Raw genomic sequence first — 12619 nt, forward strand, 5'->3', positions numbered from 1 at the left:
TACTGAAATTGAGAGCCCTAAAGATTTTCTCCTCCAGAAAACACCTGCTCTACCTTCTTTAAATAACTTCCTTATAATCCACAGAAAAAGGGCCCAGAATAAGAAAAAAAAACCCAAGTTGATTGTATTAAACACACATGTTGATCTTTAGCCTAAATAAACCCAGGCAGAAAGCCAGCAGGGCTGTGTATGAAGGTGTTGCTGATATCACCCTCTCCACTTATAGGGTAAATCACTTTTAATACTCAAAACACTTCAGCTCTAAACCAAACCAGTTCTGTTGCTTAATAGCAACAGTTTTGTCTTTTACAAACCACAAAATAGCACCATACAAAGATTTCCAAGTCTAATAATTTGTTTTAAAGAATTAAGATTACAATCTTATGTCCTACTCCAGATTTTCCGCCAAAATACGTTTTAGGTCAGAACTTCCTGTTTGAAACACTATGTCAGAACTCTTATGCACCACCTGCTTTTTTTTTTTTTTTTTTTTTTTTTTTTTTTTTTTTTTTTTTTTTTTTTAACACTACATTAATTTTAAGGAAACATTAGCTGGATAATTCAAGAAACAGAGCAGAACTTTATCATTTCAGTAAAAAGAAGTCAGATTGGTAAGTAGTTACTGTGCCCTGGATAAATTCTCGTCCACAATTGTGTGAGTCAGATTACTTAAATTATAACAACAGGTTATTAGGACAAGATGCCTGCATTAGTTGAGGTGCAGCAAGACATCAGTAGGACACTTAGATACACTCTATGCCCTACAAATTCCCTCTCTCCTCAAAGCTAAACCGCTGCAGGCAATCACTGAAGTGGTCAGAGGTGAGGAGCTCCAAGGAAACACAGGCTGTGCCAGGGAACAGCCTCAGAGGCTGACACACACACTAAATCGCAACTCGAAAGGAAGAGGGAGACAGACTGAAAAAACTTCCCCTATTTAACAGTTTGTTGCTTTATAGTTTACAATCCCTAACCGCACTCAAGAAAAGAGAAAACCAGTTAAGAGTCCTAAGGAGCACCACTTTGACAACAAAGATACTCCTGGGGTAATGGGCACATGCCATCATCACCTGCAAATGCATTCCAGTGCAGAGTGTCTGCTCTGTGCTCTTGAGATGAGGAAATGGTTTGTGCCAGAGCACACACCACTGAGGAGATAGAGATACCAAAGCTGTCACCAGCTGTGCCTGCTCTCCTTGTGAGTACACCTTACAATTCATTATTTAGTTCAGTTAGCACATGCTGTAATTTTTTCTCCTTCCAGGATTACTGCTGCATTTGCTGCTTTCCTTGGTTTCTGCAGTAAATGAAGCAGAAACCTTTCAGAAGTTAAATGAACAATTACTGAAAAGACAACAATACAAAGTGAGCTATATAAAGATGAGGCTTATTATGAATTAATACTTCTACTATTAAATATGCATGAGTTTTTAATAAGTAGAGCTAAAAATAGAGCTGTGTATCACAGGATTTCTCCAGGCTGTACAATTTTCATTCATCTTCATCCTGCGAAGAAATGGACCATCGCTTAGAGGATTCTCACTGCACATTTTTACATTGCTATCACTGGCCCTAATTCATCAATCCATAAAAAACCCCAGCCTCTGGGATCTTGGCATAAAGGATTCTGAAGAGCTGCACCCTCTGCCATCAGGCTTGCAGGAATGTGCAGCAAAGTCTGCTCATCCATCTCCCGACCGGCACAGGTCTCTTGCAGCCCAGTCCCCATCTGCGATTTGTGTGTTTAGAATGAATGCACTAGTAAGAAGGCTCCTGTATGGAATAACAAACACCAACCAGCAGCAGATGTACCCACTAGACTTACCAAAAACCCTGAAGTAACTACTCAAATCTTTATCTTTTCAGCTTAATATTTCATTTTCAGAATAAATGTGTTCTCATTATTTTGGCCTCCCACCAAGAAAGGAAATCTAAAATTGAGCCAAATGCATGAAAATTTCTGATTGGATTTAAACATTCACTTTTAACATCAAGTCATGTTACAGATACAGTGGAACAAACGATTTTAATAAAGATAGCACTAGTTCTGGTGGAGGGTGTATACATTCAGGAACACACCACAATTCTATATAAATTCACCCCAGCGAGTAGGTGCTACAGCCCCAGGAAACGGAAGAAGATTGAAATCAGTGTTTATAAATACAGCCAAGAAATCCCAGCACACATACCACCAAATATATAAACAGAAGTTCAGACAATCTCATCTCGAGGCCTAAATTTCCTACACTTATTTATGTTGGGGAAATTTTTTTTTACATGTGTATGTGCCTTCACCTTTTTAAAGTGACCTTGGTGTATTTAAACCGAAGGACTTGCTTTGATTGAGCTGAGTAAAGAGTTGCTAATTGCTGTGTGACAAAAGGAAACAAAGAAATCATAGCACACTGCATCCTAGTACCATCTTAAAGTACTGTGAAATCTGTATTTTAAAATTAATTCTGTTTGATTTTGAATGTAATCTATTTCTCAATCTGCAACTATAAAATGTAATTTAATCCACATCAGATATATTCCTAATTAAAAAGCAAAACAAAACTACATTACAGCAGAAGTAACTATCAGATTTTTATGGATGAAGTTTTAAATCACATACCCATTATCATTTTAATCTTTTTTGGGGGGAACAGTAAAACAGGTGTAATAACATGATAGCGATTTGTAGTGAAATGTCTTTGGCTTGCTCTATATGAAGACAGTTCAGGATTTGAGCTTTGTGTAGACAGCTATTTAAAACTGATAATTCAGAGTAAAAGTCACATGATTTATTGGAAACCCAGAATATTATAAATATATTTCTTCCTCCCCCTTCTCCACATTCAGCCTAGTAAACACTCAAGATTTATCTTTGCTTTTCTTAGGATGCAATATACCCATAATGCATCATAATGATCAGAAACACCCATTTCTTCAGATTTTTCAGAAACAATTGGTCTTTTACCAAAGAACCACAGAACCAAAAAGAAAGAATTTGACATTTTTTGTTACTTTTGGTGTACTTACTATTCACAAATGCATTCTGGACTTCAAACACACTGTCCTCCCTCCCCCAACATCCAGGGTCCAGTTGCTCAATATTGCCTGTGCAAATCTCCTGGTCCAAAAAAATAAAGACTGAAAATAGCTATATACAACATGACCAAAACCTAACAACATAAACAAAATAAAACATGAAGAAAATGGGAGGAAAAAAAAAATCTTAAAAAAAACCAACTATGGTGGTTGGCTTCTTCCTTAATGGAAATGTCCCTGCATTGTCCTGCATTTGGAAGTTGACTTCACAGGGTGACCTTCCCAAAAACCAAGATGCAATGCAGTTTTCTGGTTAGATAATGTCACTGCCTCTGTGTCAGCCCTTCACTTGTGCCAAATTACCACTGCCAACCTCTGCTATAGGTTATTACTAAGCAGAATTAAAGAGAAATCACTCAAAACAAATACCCACATATCGACTGGGCTTGATAGTTTGCCAAAATTACAATGTCATTATTTCAAAAGATATGAATGAAGTCTCCTGTCAGCACTGCTGGCTAGCTGGTGGATTTCTATGTAGTTTGAGACTGCTTTGATTTTTTAAAATCGTTTGCCTAATAAATTAAATGGCCATACGATTACAGGCAATTACATAAAATTACTGTTTATTACCACTAAATGGTTTTATCCCTGTGATGCAAGTCCAGTAGGTCAGTAATAAAAAAATGTCAGGTTTAGGCTACCAGCATCAGGTTTCATAACAGCACTTTCAAGCTGTTTTTCCTGAACTGCAGCAGCAGCCCAATCAAGCAGAGGCTATTGTTGTACTTCACTAACAATCCTACACCTCCACCACTCTGTAATGCAAACAGAAACCTCAGATTAGCACACAAACAAGTCTTACGGCTGCCAACACCAAAAAACTCGTGGAGCATGCTGGAACTGCAAAGGAATACCAATTTTTAGAGAAACCAGCAATACAATAGGAAAACACATGTCAAAATAACGCTGAACCCAGAAGCTGAGCCCTTCAGAAAAATCAAATACCATGAAAAGCAGCACTTAGCTACCCTTGCTAATTGGTCACAAGCAATGTCTGTGTGACAACACCGGTCTGCTGTTGAAGAGCAGCAGTTTTATAGGCACTGAGAAAGCAGATCACTCATTCTTTCCAAAGGCTTCACTGGAATACCCCCAATACACATCAGTTATGCCAACTGCAGTTGGAAAAGCAGCAACTGCTGAAAACAGCTCAGCAAGCCTCTAATACTAATCTAAGATAGCCTGTATTAGTTAACTTCAAATTAATAGCCATCCTCCACATGGCAAAAGTGTTTAATCCAAGTGTCATAATACTGAGCCACTAGTTTGTTGTCTTCCACTAGTACTGACTGTAGGAAACAAAGCAGAATATTTTTGAAGTCCTTAACACAATTATTTTAACTCTATTTTTCCTTGATCACAGAGGAACACATATACCAGTGTTAATGACATCCCATCAGATGCTGCATCTTGTCTAAAACAAGAGCTTCAGTGATAAACATGCTATTCTCAAACTTACTTTCTAGTATTTCTTATAAGTAAAGAAAAAAATTGCTTTACAACTGTATCCAGCCTACCAGAGAAGTAAAAGTGGTTCCCACTGCAGCTGACCAGAAGTCATCACCAGCTCTCAGCAGATACACACGGCGTACACCAACAGCTTTCCATGAAAACAACTTCTTAAACCTATTTCTTTGCTTCTTGGTATATTCTACATAATTACCACCAAAAGTGCTGGGTTATCAACCCCCATCTGTACTGCAGTGGATTGGCAGTATAAATTTGGATCATCACTGTAATTGTGTGTCTTCCTGAATACCTTCAGAGCTTCACTCCTGAAGCAAATGACAACAGAAGACCTAGCAAAGGTACACCTAAAGAGTGGCACAGCATGCTTGTGGCATTTAAGAGTTAAGTTATGCCAACTGGTACTTCTGGTGCAAGGGAAGGAACCCTAGGAAAACACTCCAAACTTCAATGCAAACTGGCAAATACTTACTTTAGAATAAAGACAAAGGACTGGCACACACAACAGTAAGCAGTTTCAAAACTGAAGGATTGCATAACTGCCCAAGATGAAATATTAAAATTTACTTTCTCTGCTATGAACCCTAGTGATGCAGCAAACCTCTCAGGTCCTGCACTACATCCAGGGGCAGCCAGAGGCTGCACGTGCCTGGGTATGTCAAGATGAGATGTGCTCAGTCTGGAATTGTCCTCATCTCTCCCAGAGCATGGCCTTCAAGGCGAGGGAGCTGGTGCTGATCTGCTGGAGTTCAGCTCTGCCCAGCGGAGGCTCAGGGAGCAGCGGCTGCACAGAAGCAAATCGATGGGCTAGTAAAGAGTGTTAATAGCACTCTTGGTGGTTAGACAGACTGTTCTGCAGGGGGACAGATGTGGTAATTAAAAGATCAGAAAATACTGCCACAGATCCATCAGGGAACTTCCATGAGGGTCAGAAAATTAAACAGTTACCATGTCATGCCCCCAGCCTTTCAGAGATAATCAGAACCTGCAATTCTTACATGTCACTCTCCTGGGAGTCCCACTTCTTCTCTTGTGTGCACAAGGCATGCAGGTTGTCTCCAGGCCCCAGGGGCTGAAAGGTCACATCCTTGGAAAAGTGCTGTGCCACATCTAAACCAGCATCAAGCTAAGATGGATACACTAAGAAATGTCTGGTGGGGTCCTTTGTTGGTTTGTTCATGTTTATTTTTTTTATCTGGCATGCCTACTGGAAATTCATGCCACAGGGGCAGTAGATTCTGCTACCTACAGGCTACTGGGAGGATTTAATCAAGTGTGCATGATATAACAGGCACTGAAATTCCTGGAGATTACAGAATGCTGCAGAAGGTGTCACAGGGTGTCATACAGCCAGGCAACAGAAATAAAGTGATTTAACCATATGAGACCAGAAAAGCAACTAGTGAAAAATACACGACTCCTTCATGCTAAAAAAGTATAAAATTGGATATTGTCTATATTTAGTGAGCAATTATCAAACAGATCTAAATATAACGTGAGTTTTTATAGCTGTCTTACAATCTACATACAGACTGAGAAAACTTCTCTGTGCTAAGGCACAAATATTTCTTCCAGTTATATTTGGTGGAGCACACAGCAAAATGCAACTTAGCATTATCCAGAAACAGTGTGGCCAGTGAAATACCATTCCTAAAATTCCAACTGCAGCCATAGGGTGTTTCCACCCAACATTTACTGGGTCAACTCAAGCACACACACAAACATCTGCTGAAGCTAACAGAACCCTCTCTGCCACACTGGAGTGCTTGGGAGCAGCAGCAGATGGGAAGGCTCCTTCTGCACCAGGGTAAAGCCTAACATGCATTGTGCCTGAGGTCTTTCAAATAAAAGAGCATTCTCCTGACAAAAAGCTTTAACAAAACTGAGATCTTGCTTTGTTTTAATCATCAAACGAAACAAGTACGGAAATACATTTCGTGTAGCTAGTATGACCTTGCTCACTTCAAATTTTCAAATGAAGAAGTCATTTCCTATAAGCACCACTAAATCCAAGCTTATAACATACATGAGAGCCATAGCCAAGGTGGTCATTTCTTCTTACCTAGAATTTGTAATGATTCCATTATGAATCCATAGTTGGAGTTCAGTTATGACTAAACCCTTCCATTATTAATAGATTGACAGTGGAATATTCAGCTTAACACAATCAGCTCTCTCATGGGCATTAGACAGTTGCTCTGTGGGTGTTTTTGGAGCTTTTTAGGGGGGTTGGCTTTTTTTGGTGGTTTTGGGGTTTTTTTGTGGTTTGGTTGGTGGGGGTTTTTTAAGCATGAAGATCTCCAAAACCACAATGTAGACACCCTGCACATGCCATTCTTTTTGCTAAAGATGAAATTAGAAGTAGGTGAGATACTGGAATCTCAAGGTTAATTTTCCCTGAGATTCTCCTTGGGGTTGCTGTTCCTCAAGGTACTAAGGGTTCCCCCAAGGCTGCTGTTCCCTGGGAGTTTCCTCTGGGTTGCTGTTCCCAGAGGTAATAAGGTTTTCAGTCTTCTCTTTGCCTTAAGTGTTTCACACCAGAGGTAGAGATGACAAACTGAGTCCGCCAGTGCATGTTTCCAGGGTTGTTTATTCTTCATTATCTCAGTTCTTTCTCAGCTCTGCCAGGCCTCCCTGGCAGGGTACCTTATCTTAGTTCTGTCTCAGCTCTGTGAGGCATCCCCAGCAGAGCAGGACACGCGGCAGACTGGGCGGATCAGAGAGCCCCACACCTTATGTACGGTCCCCTTGACCCAACCACTGTCCAACACGTATTTTTTATTTACAAAATTGTACCAATACCTACTACCTATACTAACATGTCATTTCTACTCTAAACAAATCTCTAAAATCCAACTCAGCAAAAGATGGGGGATGAGAGCAAGAACAAGGAGCACAGGGGCCACTCCCCAATTTCTCCATCTTGTCTCTTCAACCCCATATACTGAGAATCCTAGATTCTACATTTACATTCTATGATAAGCTAGCTACTACTTATTTTGAATTCTCTCAGCTTGTGATTGTTCATACAATGTGGGCATTCACTCCCATGGCCAGGGATCAGAGGCAATGTCCTCCTGGGCTCTGTGTGAGGCTGGCTGAGCCCCTTGTACAGATCCCAGACCTCCCTGTCCGGTCTCCAAACCCTCCAGGGTGGCCAGAGGGATGTTCTAGACTCCAACACTGGAAATACAAGATCTATTTTACATCTAACACCAACCTCACCTAATCATGGTTGTATTTTATTTTTAAGAGAATTTAAGTTCACATAGTGCAGGTTTTACTAGGGAGCAGAAAAAGGCAGAGTGAAGAGGCATGAACTGGTCAGAGGAATCTGAATACACTTAGTAAGGTTTCTTAAATAAGGATATTCCTAGGACTAAATCTCTGTTCCTAATGTTATTCTGTGAAATCAGCAAGAAAACCACAGAAATTACTGTTACTTTAAAGCATATTTTTCATTACTTCTAGACTTGGGGCTCTCCCTCCTCCATCTGCTTCAAGGTTCCTTATCAGAATTTGTCACCATCATCTTAACTATCCCTGAAACACCTTTTGAAGTATGATACACTAAGAAAATGGTTTAAACCCTCCTGACACATTCAACTAAGAATTTCTATATAAAGGTCTCCTCAATTCTCTTTCACAGTATCTCCGACACCTTCTCGAGCTGGCACCTAAGAGATGTTAGCAGTGTATTGGCGTGAAATATGTGAATATTTTAAATTACTTTCAAAATATTTATGAGAAAAAGACTGAAAAATATTGTCAGAATACATATTGTTGATCTTGTTTCCAATTACTTATTTTTAATACGGACCACTAGGAATTAGGATTTGAAAAAACAAATGACAGAACATTATGAACAAGCTACACCGCCAAGAACAGTTTTCCAGAGCCATGTTTTATTTGATAGAAGAACTGTCACCCTTGGATAAACAACGGATTTTATTAGCATTTGTTTGTTAATTCATACAATTTGTACATAATCAATTAATTAAACTGATAAAACTACCTTGAAATACATAATTAGTTATTTAGAGAAGCAGAGAACTCCTCATGATTTACTCAATACAGTACATTTACAAAAGGAGACTTTGAAATTAAAAATTAATAAGCTATTAATAGGATGAGACAGCTTGTGACTCATTGTCTAACAAAGGAAACATGTCAAGGAATAAAAAAAAAAGAAAAACTACTAGACTCCAAGTATGACTTTTTAAAGCTATATGCACAAGCAAGTTATTTGAATTATTAAACACAACAAGGTGATGTGTTCTCCAAGGGGACAAAAATCAACAAAAAGAAGCAAATATACCAACCTGGAAAACAGAACCACCATGTTTTGTTTACCATAGCCAGCATGGTAAGAACCAGCTGTGTCAGGAGATGTCATGTCCTAAAAACCAAAGGAAACAGAGAAAAGCCTTTCTGCACATCATAACTAAAGACATCTCTTCACTAAAACTTTTTTAATGCTTTTTACTACCAGTTTTCCTGTTTTCCTGAAATTTTTATCCTCAGTGCAGATTTCACTTGATCTAATCCCAGGAACAGTAACAGAAGAAAATGCATATTTTGATTGCCAAGGTGTAGTTTGAAAAACAACCACAAATCTTGCTGCCTGCCCATACTCTCACCATTCTCTTTTGACTCAAAGAAAATATTAGTCTGTGTCCCGCAGGATAGAAGCATAATAGTTTGAAACTAAGCATTTGATTAGAGAGACTGAAGTTTATTTCACCACTGACTCTCTTAAGATAACAACAATATCAAAATTATTTTTAAATTAAATACTTAAACTGGACTGCTCTCAAATATTTTAGTGCTTTTGATAAAAACCAATTTATTGATCAGGAGAAACCCACTGTTTTCAACAGTTTCTTATCTAACAATAATCTTTCTTGTCCAACCCTTCTTGTGAGAAAAGCTTAAACTACAGGGGCTTCCAGCTTCTGTTGGTGCAGGACCTGGTTCTAGCCTGATCACATCAGTATTTTGCCCAAACTCTTAATCTCACACTGCATTTATTAATTTTAGAGTTTACAGCTACAGGCACTAGACACACTCACAATCTGGCATGCTTTCAGCATTTGATTTCCTTCTCCTCCTAAAGAGAACAGTCTTAACTCTTTATACTTAGTTTTTAAGAACAGCATCTTTCCATGCCACTAATTACCAAATTTATTGCAGTGATCAAGTGCATGTTCCTAAGGCCCTTTGATGCATTATAAAGGGAATGTCTAAGTTTGAGGCTAATCAAGCAACTCTTCCAGCACTCAATACAGATCATCTGAATACAGTGAAATAAGTAAAAGGAGACTTGTTTTATCATAGGTCAGTCTTTTACTCTGATATATGATCTCCTCCCATGCAAAGACAAATGTCCCATACTGTTTCTCCAAAAGAATTCACTCACAAAAGATTATTTGTGGTGTTTCTGCTAAACCAGTACAGTGCCAGCAAAGTTGGCCAAAAATAATGGAAGACTAGTCCAAACTGCCTAATTTGGAAAGACTGCCAAACTCCCCACAGTAAGTGGCTGACATTCTCTATTGTTCTGTCAAAATATTTACCAGCTTTTCCCCAACACCAGCTACACACTGACTTTATTAAAGCAGTAGTCAATATCTGCAGTGCACTTTATTGCTTCATATGCAATGCATCTTTCATTCTGAACTGATCCCTGTTTTCGGAGTAAGATAAATAAAGATTGGTACAATAGATGCCAAAAAACCCAAACACTATGGGAGTATCAGCCATCTTTGCCTCTCCCACCCAGTCTGTCCTTCCCTTCCCTTCCCTTCCCTTCCCTTCCCTTCCCTTCCCTTCCCTTCCCTTCCCTTCCCTTCCCTTCCCTTCCCTTCCCTTCCCTTCCCTTCCCTTCCCTTCCCTTCCCTTCCCTTCCCTTCCCTTCCCTTCCCTTCCCTTCCCTTCCCTTCCCTTCCCTTCCCTTCCCTTCCCTTCCCTTCCCTTCCCTTCCCTTTCCCTGCTCCTCTCTCTGGCATTGTTTTCTGTCACCACAGACCTGGGATGGAGAACCCTTCTGAGCACTGCTCTCTCAGGGCCCTGGCACAGCTTTCAGCCAGCTCCCCAGAGGGGCTGAGCATCCTTCTGCTTTCCTTTACCCCTCCATCAAAGACACCCCCTGACACTTCTCTGCCACCCTGCTGAGAAAAGGACTCAAAACCCAGAAAATTAAGCAGACACGGTATTCTCAAGGAGTAAATTAGTTTATTTGACCTCAGATAAATCACTGCTTAGAAAGAAATAATTTTTATAACCTCCTCAAAATATTCATTGTGAAATGACACAGAATTTTTCATTGTAATCAAAATACTGCTATATTGTTGCTGGGATTTAAGAAGACTCCTTTCTACTTTTGCTAAATGCATAATGTAATGAACTCGATTACTATTATCTAAGAGAACAACTGAACCTAATCAGCAAAAAATCAACAGTAATTTAATTTTATCCTGCATCAAGGTATCTATGGGTGGTAGGAGAGAAGCACTACATACAGCAGTCATTTGGCTCTTCTCTCAAGTGTGATTTTTTTGCCTTAGTCCTTTCCTTAGTAATAAATCTGACTTTATGGAAACATCAGTCTCCTGCATAAACTTAAAGAATGCAGGAGAAAGAGGAAGGCATGAAGACACTAACACTTCATTAATTCATCACGGATTAGAATTGGAAATCAGAACTTCCATCAAGTGTTTTCAACATAATTGATCTTTTCTTAAGGTCACTTACACTATCACCCATTGTTGGGTCAGTAGATACATGTATTGCCTTTGAACAAAACACAAACACAGTATAGTAACACCTTCCTTAGTCATTTTTAATAAACATTTTAGAATAAGGATTACAGTACCTCATTTAATGCACACCATATTGTTTGCATCTCTATGTATTACTGCAATGGCAAGCTGTCTAAAAAACCTGCCTTCACAGAGCTAAACTCAATTACTACTTTTTTTATACGTCACTGTACAGTTAAGACCAAAATGTTGTATAAGCTGTTAAATCTAGAATAAAACACTATTGCCACAACTCAGCAAAACCTGTTTATGCTCACACCAGCCAATTAAATCATGCTGGATTGCAGTGGAAGTTTGCTCTCTGTAACTGGAATGAATTCCACATAGGAATGTCTCTCTCACGTCATACTAAGACACTGAAATAGCCCAAAATCCACAAAGAAATTTGTATTAACAACAGGTTAGTAGACTCATGAATAAAAGGAAGTGGTATTTTATATATTTTAAAAATTTATACAAGCTTCCAGCACAAGTAGATAAATTATGAGTAGCAAACAAACCAAAGAATAAAAGATTGAAGCTCCTTTCACAAAGCTGCAGATTCCAGGAGGTTTCAGATGGGAGGTGGCATGGATAGGAAATCCCAGGGGTGTTTAAACTCCATAAAAAAATATATTCATACATTCATTTTTGCGAATTCCTTTCAGAGCCCACTGCTTCACTGTACAAGCCCTCACTTCTCCCTCCTTTGGGAGGCTTTCCCTTCCCCTCGGCTGGGCTGAACTGCGCAGCACCCGCGCGTGCAGGAGGGAACGCTCTGCTCCGGCACCCCTCACTCTCTCCTCGTCATACTCACACTTCTGAAAGGTATTTCCTGAGCATGGGAAAAATAATAGCGTGACACTGAAGCTGTTTTAAGCATGGCTTTATAATGCAATGAGCACAACGCCGCCCTGACTCAACACTGCTCTGAACTTGCTTCTGCTGCTGTGGAGAGTAAATCATTCCTAAATTCAGCATTAGGGAACTGGCAGTGAATTACTGGCTACAGTGTTCTCTGATACATCGTAACAATGTGAGCATAACTGTTAGGAAAATATTCATGTTTTCTGCTTCAATATTAAACGCTGATTCAATAGCCCTAAAAAACTTGTCCCCTGTAACCAAGGCAAGGGGAGCTGCCATGCAGCTCCATTCTGCTGTCTGGATTTGGGATTTTCAGTTTCTGCTGTAAAACGGAAAGGATGTGTGTGTATACACATATTTATACAGATACTTATACAAATGGAAGTTGTGAT

The 12619-nt window shown here is 39.3% G+C and overlaps 1 protein-coding gene across 1 annotated transcript in view; it reads right to left on the bottom strand.

Moving 5' to 3' along the window:
- Positions 1-12619, bottom strand: part of HECW2 (HECT, C2 and WW domain containing E3 ubiquitin protein ligase 2) — a 144484-nt gene that overhangs the window by 107475 nt on the left and 24390 nt on the right. The window lies entirely within an intron of this gene.

Source organism: Prinia subflava, chromosome 6 (assembly GCF_021018805.1).
Source record: "Prinia subflava isolate CZ2003 ecotype Zambia chromosome 6, Cam_Psub_1.2, whole genome shotgun sequence".
NCBI lineage: Eukaryota > Metazoa > Chordata > Aves > Passeriformes > Cisticolidae > Prinia > Prinia subflava.